We start from the raw sequence: 12,367 nt of genomic DNA, 5'->3' as shown, positions 1-12,367 counted from the left end.
TTATCACTCAATTAATGTTCGCCACCAAATTCCACCTGGTTTCACTATACAAACTTTATAGAGCTCTCCTTACAAGCCTTCTGTGTGTTTTCCTAATGATGGAAAGACCATTTCATCTTGGCTTCTGCTTTTCTTCTGTGAGCTCATGCTAGAGTCACTGTGCTGTGTCTTTTATATGCTTAGACTAGACTAGAACTACAGGAATCCATTCCTTTCTGATTCTAAGCCTTGGTCTCTCCTCAGGCTGGGGTGGTTGGCTTCTTATGGAGGCCACAAAGGTCACGTTGGCTTTACATAATGACCACAAGCAACATGTCGTTTTCACTGCAAATGATTTTCTTGCTTACCATATTTTATGTGCAGTTGATGCTGGATCAGAACCTGGTGTATTTAGCCTGGCAGCCTGCATTCCTGTCAGCATCATGCCATTTTCAAGGAGAGCATCTTACAATGCCTTTCTGCCCGGTGTCCCTCTCCTCTAATTCATGGCTCTAAATAAGAAATCATACTTCTTACATTTCCTTTTATTTCCTTATTATGTATTTAGTTACAGCCCTGCACTCATTCAACACAACAAAGTACATGGCAAGGGAAGAATTTACAATTCTCAATTGATGAATATTTTATCTTATTGAGAGGTAGCCTGAAGGCAACCAACTTTGCCAAACTAAGCTTGACCAAATACTCGTAAACATTTCAGTCCAATACAACTTAATGCTTCTGACGTTGAAACTTATTAGCTGCTAATGCCTTACAAAGAGGTTACGTGACCAGGGTGATGTGATAGTTTTCAAAATTATGTACCCCGGTAAGGCAACAATAGGTGAACCCTACCTACTCACACTTAAAAATACCTCAACATAATGAAAGGCAAAATAAAGGCACTTTAAATAACAGCTCAAGGAGGGATTAATATGAAAGGAAAATTTTTCCTTTAAGATCAAAACTATGGTGATTATAAATCAGGAATATTCAAGAAAAATTCAATGGCAGAGAAGAAAAGTGGACGGAAACTGGTTCCTTGAAGATGTTCATGATCCATCTGGAGCCACCATTTAAGTACTGCTTATTAAGTGACATCATCATTATTTAAGCTAGTTGAATGAGGATTTTCTGTTATTTGCAGTCAAAAGCATCCAAATCCATGAAGCCCTGGTTTGATTTTTAACTAATAGGCAATGGGAAGTTGCTAAAAGATTTTAACAGAAGTGTGACATGATCAGATGTGAGTTGAAAAAAGATGGTCTAATCTAATTTGGTGTGCGGAGATGGGGTTTAATAATGGCTATAGAAGGTAAGTATAAAAGAGGACGAGTTTTGAGGTGGAAGATTATGAGGTATATCTTAGGCATGTTGAGTGTAACATGTCTTTAAGTTTTCCTCGTGGAGATGCCAAGTAGGCAGTGGAATATATGGAATGTAGAAATGAGATCTTGTCCAGAGAGATAAGTTAGGAGTCAGTGATATATATATAGCTCCTGAAGTCACGAATACGGATGAATGGGCTTGGGATGAATCCTCGAGGAACTTCAATATTTAATGATAGGAGAGAAAAGGGTGAGTCTCCAAAGGAGACAGAGAATGAGAAGCAGTGTAGAGGGTCTGAATACCCTGAAGTCATCCCATGGGTTCCTACTTAAAAACCCATGGGAGAGTCCTCAAAAAATTAAAAATAGAACTATCATACGATCCAGAGAATTTCACTTCTGGGTACTTAACCTAAGAAAATAAAAACAACAATTTGAAAAGTTGTACACACCCCTATGTTCATTGCAGCATTGTTTACAATAGCTAAGACATGAAAGCAACCTAGGTGTCCATTGATAGATAAAGAGATACAGAAGATATAGTTTATGTATACAATGAACTACTACTCAGCCACAAAAAGGAATGAAGTCTTGCCATTTTCTGGATGGAACTACAGATTATTATGCTAAGAGAAGTAAGTCACACAGAAAAAGACAAATACATTATGATGTCATTTCTATGTGAACTCTAAACAACAAAACAAATTAACAAAATGAAACAGAAACAAACTCATAGGTACAGAGAACAAATTGATGGTTGCCGGAGGGGAAGGGGTAGGGAGATAAGGGGAAAAAGGGAAGAGGATTAGGAAGTACAAACTTCTAGTTGTAAAATAAGTCAAGGGGATATAACATATAGCATAGGGAATAGAGTTAATAATATTGTAATAGCTATGTACTGTGACAGATGATTACTAGATTACTCTGGTGATCACCTCCTAAGGTGTATAAATGTCGAAGCCCTATGTTGTACATCTGAGATGAATATAATATTGTGTATTCACTATAATTAAAAATAAAGAAAAAACCCCATGGGATAAAGAATTGGACTTGATGATTTCTCAGAATTTTCCTACTTCTGAGATCCTTGGTTCTAAGATATTCTGAGTATTCTTGTCTATGGTCATGCTACCCTGAACAACCCCGAGCCTGTCTGATCTTGGAAGCTAAGCAGGGTCAGGCCTGCTTAGTACTTGGATGGGAGACCACCTAGGAAGACCAGGTGCTGTAGGTGTAAAAAATAAAAAATAAAGGGATTGTAAGCTGACAAAGTCCTTGCAATCTGTGAGGTTGACCAAGGGTTGCTTTGCCTAAAGAAAAAAAAAAAAGAAAAGCTATTCTGAGTTTTCCATATTGTGATATAAATGATAAATACTGTTGAAACTTTTATGAATCCTTCCAATCTCAAATAATCCCTCTGCCTTCGAACTCCCATTACATATTATCTGTACTCATGGCACATTCTGCCTTGTACTGTGGTTGTGTGTGACTGAGTCTCATTTCCTCCACTAGAGCAGGTGTTCTTAGAAGCCAGGAATTATGTCATTGATTTCTTTTTCTCTGTCCCCAAATTGCTCTCCCTAATATTCAAGGTGTTTTGAATATAGTTGGACATCAAAACCTTCTTGGGTGAATGAGTGTTTGATAAGTTAAAAATACTGAGAGAAATTGCTAAAATTTTTCTTTTATTGAATTTTTGAACTTGAACTAGAAAGTCTGACTGAATTCAAAGGTAAATTTGAAACCTATCCTGAAGCGCTCTGAGGGTCACAAAACATTTCTCTGAAGTTCGCCACCCGATGAGCACCCAGCTGTCTGTTTAAGGTCACTGATAAGATGACTACCAAGAACTGGCTTCCAGATTTCTGATTCAGTCAAATGATCAAAACATACAGAAGATAAAATATCCTTACTCTGACCAGGCTTTCTTATGCTCCCAAAGTAGATCATTTTCTTATCTCCTATTGTACTTCCAAATTATATCCTTCATCAGTTGAGGAAGAAAGGAATGTTGCATTTGGTCAAAGCAGGCTTCACAAATGGATTTAGCGTCAGAGATTGTATAATCTGCATGATAGTCAATTTATCAGCTTAGTCTTACTATAGTTCAGTTTTGTGACTGTGTTTTTAACTGATGTCTATCCAAAACAACACATACAATGTTTAGCTGAGTTCATTACAAAATCTAAGAGTTGGTAAAAATTGGTCTATTATTATGGGCAATTGAATAAAGCACAGAATAGAAGATGAAATGAAGCCTGCATTTACTGACACTTTATTTTTGCTGGAATCTTTAACATTGTTATTCCATCTGACAAGAGGCATAAAAGTATATGTACATTTGTTTTCTGGTTTTACCAATATCTAGGTAATTAAGAATTTTGAATATTAGATCACTTATAATTGTCAATTTAAAATAAAAATTAAGTGATATCGAGTCCCAGGTTTTTAAGAAATCTAGATCGGTTCTTCTGCTTTCACACATCCCTCAAAAATTCCCTCTTTCTTCAGCCAGCAACCATGAAGTTACCCTGAAACCCAAACTAACAGGGGCCAGAAAGCCAGATAGGTCTGGGTTTTGGTATCAGTAGTATCTTTGTTGTGGAAAGATGTCAGTTTCCAAATTCTCACTACACTGTACAGACCTGTATATCTCAGGCAACTTTATAGCTCAAAATCCACTCCTTAGGGACTTATGGCAACTTGTAAATCCATGAGGAATTTTTCAGCGAAGTTCTATTTCTTAGTTTATTCATGGATTAGACTTGTAAGAGTAGATTCATTCTAAGGCTCTAATGAGCAGGGGTTTTTTTCACCCTGAAAAGAACACTTGCTTCTCTTTTTCCAACATTCAGCTTATGATGGTTTTAGAATTTATGTTCTCAGTTATATACCCCATTGACTTTGAAATCTTAGAAAATACTCACCATGGTTCTTCCCAGAATCCTGCACTATTCAAAGCCTTTCTTTATGTAGCATTAGAAAATGGAGACCCACAAAATTATTTCACATGAGTTTGTTGCTCTGGTTTACTTCTAAGAACATTGGCTCTGCTCTTCCGACTAACCAGAGGTCAGGACAGCGGTGTGATAACTGAGCAATGTCTGTTATTAGGGGTGGAGACCATGCAGAGAAATTCCACGCTAAGTTTCTTAGAGTTGGCTGAGGGTAAGTTCTTTTTTCTTTCACTGGAAAAAGTTTGAGCTAGATTTAAAAACAAACAAATGAACGAATGAACTAACAAACAAACAAGCAACAGAGAAGGGAAGGGAATTGCTGGTCAGCATTTAATGGGATTAATTTTAGATTCTAGCTCTTTTAAGTAGTGATTCGGTTACCTGCTCAGAGATGCAAGTTAATCCAGAGCAGGCATCAGAAACAAGGCACCTATGTGTCTGAACAGTTTGTTTCCTCACCCTAGACCCTGCACTAATTTTCTATGCTATGTAACAAATTGTCACAAACATAGTGTCTTAAAACTATATTTACTATTTTGCTATTACGTACTATGTTATATAATATATATATTCTGTACTATATATGTCTGTTTCTGAGGGTCAGGAATCTGGTCAAGGCTTTGCTGGATTCTCTGGATTCAGGCTGCAATAATTAAAGCATTGGCCAGTCTGTATTCTCATCTAGAGGTTCAACTGGAGAAGTATCCTCTCCCAAGCTCTCACAGGTTGTTCACAGATTTATTTCCTTTTGGCTATGAGACTGAGGGACCTAGTTTCCTTCTGGCTAGAGGCTGTCTTCAGCTCCTAGAGGCCAGCCTCATCCCTTTGAAAGATAGGCCTTCTAATAACAATTTACTTCTTCGAAGCCAGCAAGAGAGAAAGTCTCTAGCAAGATAGTCTTATATAACTTCACATAGTCAAGAAGAGAAACATTGCGTCACCTTTGCCATATTGCATTGGTTAGAAGCAACTTACAAGTGGCACTCAAACAAGGGCATAAATACCAGAAGATGAGGATCACTTGGGGGTCACCCTAGGGAATGTCCACTACAACCCCAAATGAATCATTTACCTAATACGGGAATACAGGACTAATACAGGAATAAATTCCAGGCAAGTGATATTTTCACCATAGAGCACTATCAGTTTGTAAACTTATTTCTAGTGGTATGCCTCCAGGTTCTATCCTCTGTCTCATTCAATAATTTTATCCTTTTTATCAATGACTACATGAATATACAAAATACAAATTTTTCAAATTTATCAGTGAGTGAGATCAGAGTGTCAGCAAATAATTTGGATGACATAATTGGTTCCATTTTTATTTCTATGTTACTGTAATGGGGAATCATATTTTTGATTTATATGGAAATGATTTTTGCATTTGAATTTCCTCTTATGTGACCTCCTGTTCTGCAAAAGGTATCCATTTGACTTGGGGGGGAAATCAGGGTTTTTACAGCAGGAATGCAAGGACAGAGGCAGTGCTAAACTTATAAATTCTGAAATGGAAGCTTTAAGTTCACAGACTGATGATACTTTGAAAGACAAGCTTTGGTGAGAGAGAACAGGTTTTCTAAACTTCTTCGGCTCCTGGTAACATTTATGATCGTTGAGTTTTAATATAAGTAGCAGGGCAGAGAGAACTTAGGTATGATGTCACAGAAGCCTTTTCCATTAAGGAAGGAAGGAGAGCTACCCTCGCGATCTCAGAGGGCCGTGGGAAGGGAAAAGGACATAGAGGTCAGATGATAGGGCACTTAGGGACCTTGTTCAAGGCCGACAATTCAAGGGCTGCAGAATATCCAGATAGGTATATGGAATCCCAGGCAGATTGGGATGATTAGTGAGTTCCCTTGGGTGTAGCCTGAGGTGACCTGTGAACTTCTGAAGTTGGTCTCACAATGAGCTGGGCAGCCCTAATTTCCAGTGTGGTGTATCGCCGACAGAGGCGGCTTTGTAGACGGACCCGAGGCACCACTTCCAGCTTCCCATGATCTGTCTGTGCCATTCTTGGAGCCAGGAAATCCTCGCGTACCTGAGGGAGGGCACTCCGAGACGCCGCGAGGGCTTGGCGAGGGCTTGGCGTGAACACAAAGGCTCACGGTGACGGTGACGGTGACGGTGTCGGACCTCGCCTGATCCCTGTGATCCCGGAAAGCAAGCAAAGGGTAAGAAACTCCCCATTCTTCTGTGTTCCAGGAAAGGGCTCACTGCAGAGAACCACCCTCCCTCACATGACCTACATACGACTCTCATTGCCGCCCGGTTTGCCTACCACAAAGCCAGACATAAACCTGCGAAGTCCCCGTTTTTGCCTCATAAATAGTTAGCTGAATTGCTTTTGTCTACTGATCAAAGGGAACGAAATACTTGTTAGTCAAATTTCAGTTAGAGTTAGGACACTCTCCTTCCTCCGGGTCCCTGAACCTTGGCTCACCTTCAGCCCGAGCCAGCCAGGGTACAACTCCCCTTAGGGACAGGCCGGCCTCAGGGTGAAGGGGTGTCTGATCTGCCGCTCCATCACCCCACCATCTCACCCCACTTCCCCACACCCAGTTCTCTTTGGCCTGCCGGCTTCTCTCTATAAAAGAAAAGCTCTTTTTGCTGAAAACCTGAGATGCTCGTAGATCTCACGGTCAAGGCGTCCCCCGCATCACAACAGACCCTCCTTCTACTGCAACAGCCCTTCCCCCTCTCGCGACAACCCTGCTGAATAAAGTCTCTCCATACTAAGTCCGGGTTTGTTTTCATTCGACAAGATACATGATGAACTCAGGACCAGAGGCAAAGGGCCAGAGCCGCTGATGCAGCCGCGGATGCCAGTAGGAAGAGCCAAGATGCAGATGGGGCCCCTGACACTGCAGGGATGAGATGGGACAGGTTCCTTCGCGGTACAGACCAGCGAAGACCAGAGGAGGTCCCTGGGACTTGAGGCCTCTTTTCCATCATCGTGAAGTCTCACGATTCCCTCCTTCAGCCAGCGCACATCTTGAAGGAGGAAGACTGGACTGCTCCAAAGAACTAACAATTTCCTCAAAATAACTGAGTCAGTTCCTTTCGGCCTAAGTCTTTTTTAAAGAGACACTGGAAAATCTTTTTTTTTTTTTTTCCTTGCCACCCAGTGGAGTCTTAGGAGGTGACTTCCTGTTACCAAAAGTTTACAAAAGCCACATTTTCTTAGCACGACTGACAGCAGCGTGTGCAAACTTGTGACTAGCTACGTTAGAATTATGAATCAAATAAAGCGAGGTGACGTTCCACAGCAGTACATGTAAGGTCCTGCCTTTGAGTTAAGAAACACGTAAGTACAGGATGCGGATATTTGGTTTAGGAACGACAGGGCAGCGAGCAGGAAGGAAGAATCAGGGGTTGCATCAGTCAGGAATTTTTTAGTTGCAACTTACAGAAATCCAACTGGAATTAGGCAAAAGGGCATAAAGGGAATTTATTGGCTCTCGGGATCCAAGGACAACCAGACCGCGGGAAGGGGGGGCTGCTGGGTTTCAGGGATAAATGGGGCGAGGGACACGCGAGTCCCGGGGCGCTCCCTGCTCTCATCTCCCCACTTCTCTCTGGGTGGCATATTCTCCCCTTGGGTTTTCTTCTCTCGCTACAGACCATCTTTCCGCCTCAGGCAGGATTCTGGCCCTTAAATGCTGTGAGTCTTGCCTCTTCTGACTTTTGCTGCTGGACTTGAGAGAGGCTCAGAAAAATTCCGTGGAAGGATTCTGATAAGGAGCCTCGTAAAGGCTCTTCTGGAGCCAGTGAAACAGAGTCATGTGAAAAAGGGCAGTTCTCAAATAGCCATTTAAGTATGCTTACGGGGAGGAGGGACAGGGGAGGGCCCTTCCCAAATTTCAAGAAGTAAAAGGAGTTTCTGGGTAAATAACCCCATGCAGTCCAAGCATAATTGTGTGGTCAATGATAATATTAGGTCAGTGAGAGAGTGTGTTTTTCAGAGAAGCCGATGTGGCAGTAGGCTAGGTCTGCAGATGCAGAATTTAGGGTGCAGCGGTTAGCACGCTTGGAGCCTGGTGTTTTGCTATGGGGTCACACTCATAGACTAGATGAAGGGCATTTTGAGGGAAGCAAGGGGACTGTTACAGCAACTCAAACCATTCGACGTTATTGCTGGCATGTCAGGGGCCCCCTGAACGCACCACAGATGCCGAGACTAGAGAGACGGCCCGGGGCACAGCGGCTGTCGTCGGCCGATCCTATTCTTTATGAACTAATACACAGGGGCTTCGGGGCAACAGGCTTTGATTCGGTGTAAGGACTTCTTCCTAATTAAAACAGTCCCGGCATGGGCGGACTTGGAGGGTGAGGTGGCGAGATAATCCATGGCAGCATAGGGTCCTTTCAGTCACTCCTTAATCCCTTCGTTCACTCAGCAAGCATGAATTCATCAATACATCGACGACATTAGCAAATAGACGATAAATAGACAATAAATTCTACCAGAGCTGTTTACCACCGCACTCCCTTCACTTGGCCCATGTACCTGCACTATACTAATGCGTATGCTAATTGTTATGTGAATACAAGAATAAGGGACTGTGTGAGGGGCGTGGTCACAGGGCTGGGCACTAGAGATGCCCGCAGGGCCCTCAGGAACCGACAGTCTAATAACACTGGTGACGCTCTGCGTGCCGTGCTCTGATGGACGTTCGCGCAGGTCGCTTTGAAAGGACAGAGGAGCGGTGTTGGCAGAAAGTGCTCAGAGAAGGGCTGGCACAGCAGGAAATTGCTTAATGGAAAGGGCGAGCAAGGTGGGAGGATGGGAGGAGCACTCCCGGAGGGAGGAAGAGTGTGGCGAAGGGAAGCATGTGGGGCCAGGTGTGGCCACCTGCTCTCGGGATGCTCCAGTGCCTGACGGAAGCCCCCACAGGCCCTCGGGTGCTCTGGGCCTGTTCCTTCCATTTCCGCTCTGCACTTCTCACGTGTGCAGGAGCAGAGGGGGCAGCAGAGAACTCTGGGTGTGCTCAGGAGGCATCGGTCTAGCTTTTCTCCACCTTCTCATGGGGAGAGGGCAAAGGTCTAGGACCATCAAGGTGCCCGAACCTCAGAAGAAGCCCATTACCCACTCTTTTGTTCTCACTCCCATTTTTGCCCTCATCCAACCTGAGCTCCTTTCTCTACTGCGATGTGATGATGAGATAGGATGTAATGTAATATGCTCAGCATCATAAAAATAGAAGTTACGGGCCAGGTTTAATCTCTTATTCAGGGTTCATTTAAATTTTAATAAGAGAGAACATTTTTAGCCAAGGCGATGACGTCCTTAATGGGAAATTTTGAGTGTCTCCAGTAGAAGTGAGAGGATTTGTGAAAAGGATTCACTTCTTTACCCTCTACCTTTAAGAGTTTTGTTCACACTGAGGGTCGCGGATTGAGAAATCAATTTTGTGGGTCACAGCTAGTGTTTTAGAAAGAATGAAACAGAATTGAATGGAATGGAATAGAGGAGATGAAAATATCAGATTTCATAGCATGCAGTAAGGGTAAGTTATGTTTCACAAAGCATGTTTCAGGTAAATACATATGTGTGTGTAAATAACGTAAAATATATTTTTGTTATGGGTTGTAGTAAAAATGAAAGTTTGAAAAATGCTGTCTTAAATTTACCTTCTAGAAAAGTATGATTTGATTTTTCCTGAACAAATTGCCTTTTACTAGAATAGGGACAATCTTGCCTCGTGGTGGGTTCTAAGCAGAATATTTTTATCTTTTTTCAATGTATCCTATATCAGAGGAGTGGAAGCATCTCAGTCTTTCCAAGTCCTCTCTCTCAGGAAATGAAATGAAGTATTAACAATTATTTTCTGCTTATCCAAGTAAATGATATTTTGCCTGAGATTTCCCCAGAGCCATTCCCCAGGACCATTATAAGAGATGAAAACTTGACTCAGTTTTTTCTAAATGCTTCTGAGGATTTACTGTCATTAATAATGCATTCTGTCATCCGCAAGAGTAAATGTGGATTTCCTGATGGGCTTTTGCATTTGTCAAAAGTAGAAGAACCAGTGTGGCTTGTTTAAATCAAATAAGGTCATTGTTTGAATAACTAATCTTGAGGAAGACAAACTAGACCCACCACGAGTATTGCAAAGCAAGCCCCTGTTCCCAAAGGCAAGCTGGGCCCGTGAGTCTACGGCACCAGGTGACAGGAGCAGAAGATGCACAGAAGTATTTTGAATGATTATATTTTATGGTAAATATACATGAAAATTATAGTTTGTAGAAACTGTTTTTTTTTTTTTTCTTTGCCAGAAAGCTCTGAAGATGTGCACGGAGAATTCTATTTTATCAAGTTAAGAGGATGACTGAAAATGACAAGTCTATTAGGTTTAGGATGGAAATTCAGAAGAACAAGTTTGAGAGTTCCTGCCTCAGGGGAACCACCCAGAACTGTAAACTGGCTGTTGATGTGATGAAATTTACCCAGAGTCTGTGCCACCCAGATGGAAAAAAAAAAACAAAACAAAAAACAAACCATTCACAATTCTTTGGCCAAATCGATAATGAGTAATGATTAACAAAATGTTCTTTTCCTTGGCTCAACTCCAGGAGACAGACGTTCTCTCTCCCACGTGGCTTAAAGGAGAGCCTGCCTCTGCGTGTTCTGTGTTCTCCGCGTCTTAGGGAGGTGAAGGCAGAGCTGATGCCTCCTCTGCAGGTGAAGTTCTGTCTTAGGTGTTCTTCCCGCATCAGACCACCTCTGAACTACCTCCTGTTCAGTTATAAAGGAAAACCAGGAAGCAGTGGGCCCGTGAGCAACTCCCCTGACTTTTCAGAGCTCTCAGACCGTGTTCGATGCTCCTCCCGGAAATTCCACACTGCATTAGCCCCAACTAAAACACCATATTCTAGAAGTCACCTCTAAGCCTTATCTGTTGTATAAATTTTAGAACGGAAGATTTTTTATTTAAAAGGAATAGACGAGGAAAGGCTGAGAATATCAAATGTTATTAACATTTCTCTAACATTTGGCTCCATGCAATTTGGACTTGTTCATAGTTTAATAAATAAATGTGTCTATAAAGGAGCAACAAATTAAAAGTAGTGAGCAGGGTCTCAGCAACCACTATTTTAGGGAGATACAGACCGCCATGATTATCAGAAGGAAGGAGGATGGTGATACACCGAGTGCGATGTGGCAAACATGATCTTTGTAATAGAGAGGTTGCTTAGGAATGAACAGTCTGTCTAAGATTCTCACAAAGTTACAGGAATTATACAAAATATGATCTAAGTTTCACCGGAAATGGTTTATAGTCCAGAGAAGTATGTTTGGAGAGACAGTTGAAAAAAAATTCAGTAAACGCCGTGAAACATAAATGACATCTAAGAGGCTGGAGCCTTCTATGCAAGCCTGTGAGGAGTGAAATTCTTTTGGGAATGTAATTCTGGATTCCCGTTTTCATCACCTGCAGCCTAAGATGTGCATTTCTCCTCTGCGTCAGTTGGGCATGCAAATACTTAACATCTTCTTCTTCCTTCACACCATTTAGCAGATTACAAGAATTTCACAGATAGAAGTTGGAAGGAAGTAAGAATGAAGAAAGGAAAGGAAAAAGAAAAAATATGAGGAGAAAAAATGGAAGGAAGGGAAAGAGAGAAAAAGAGAAAGAAGAAAGAAAGAGAGAAAGAGAGAAAGAAAGAAAGAAAGAAAGAAAGAAAAAAGAAAAAGAAAGAAAGAAAGAAAGGAGGAAAGGAAGGAAGGAAGGAAGGAAGGAAGGAAGGAAGGAAGGAAGGAAGGAAGGAAGGAAGGAAGGAAGGAAGAAGAGAAAGAAAGAAAAGAGAGAGAAAGAAAGAAAGGAAGGAAGGAAGGAAGGAAGGAAGGAAGGAAGGAAGGAAGGAAGGAAGGAAGGGGCAAGTCTTACCAGAGCCTTGAAAACAGAACGCAGCCTTCATTTATCCTGCTTCAGTCAGGCTGTGGTCAGGACAGATGTCTGCTCCCTTGTCCTGGGAGCAGGTGGGATCTTGTCTACCTGTGCTTGGGATGTGACCAGGAGTAGGATTTTAGAATGAGCAGTACCCGCAAGGCCTCCTAGGAAGGCTGAGTGAATCTTAGGTAAGAGAAAGAGAGAAAGAGAA

The 12,367-nt window shown here is 41.8% G+C and overlaps 1 pseudogene; it reads left to right on the top strand.

Annotated features, from left to right (window-relative positions):
• The first annotated feature begins 2,422 nt into the window (after positions 1-2,422).
• On the top strand, positions 2,423-2,541 carry LOC118607417 (annotated as a pseudogene).
• Positions 2,542-12,367: the final 9,826 nt, after the last annotated feature.

Source organism: Rousettus aegyptiacus, unplaced genomic scaffold (genome assembly GCF_014176215.1).
Source record: "Rousettus aegyptiacus isolate mRouAeg1 unplaced genomic scaffold, mRouAeg1.p scaffold_m13_p_8, whole genome shotgun sequence".
Classification (NCBI taxonomy): Eukaryota; Metazoa; Chordata; class Mammalia; order Chiroptera; family Pteropodidae; genus Rousettus; species Rousettus aegyptiacus.
Note: the sequence above shows the minus strand (reverse complement) of the source record. Positions and strands in the feature narration are given on the sequence as shown.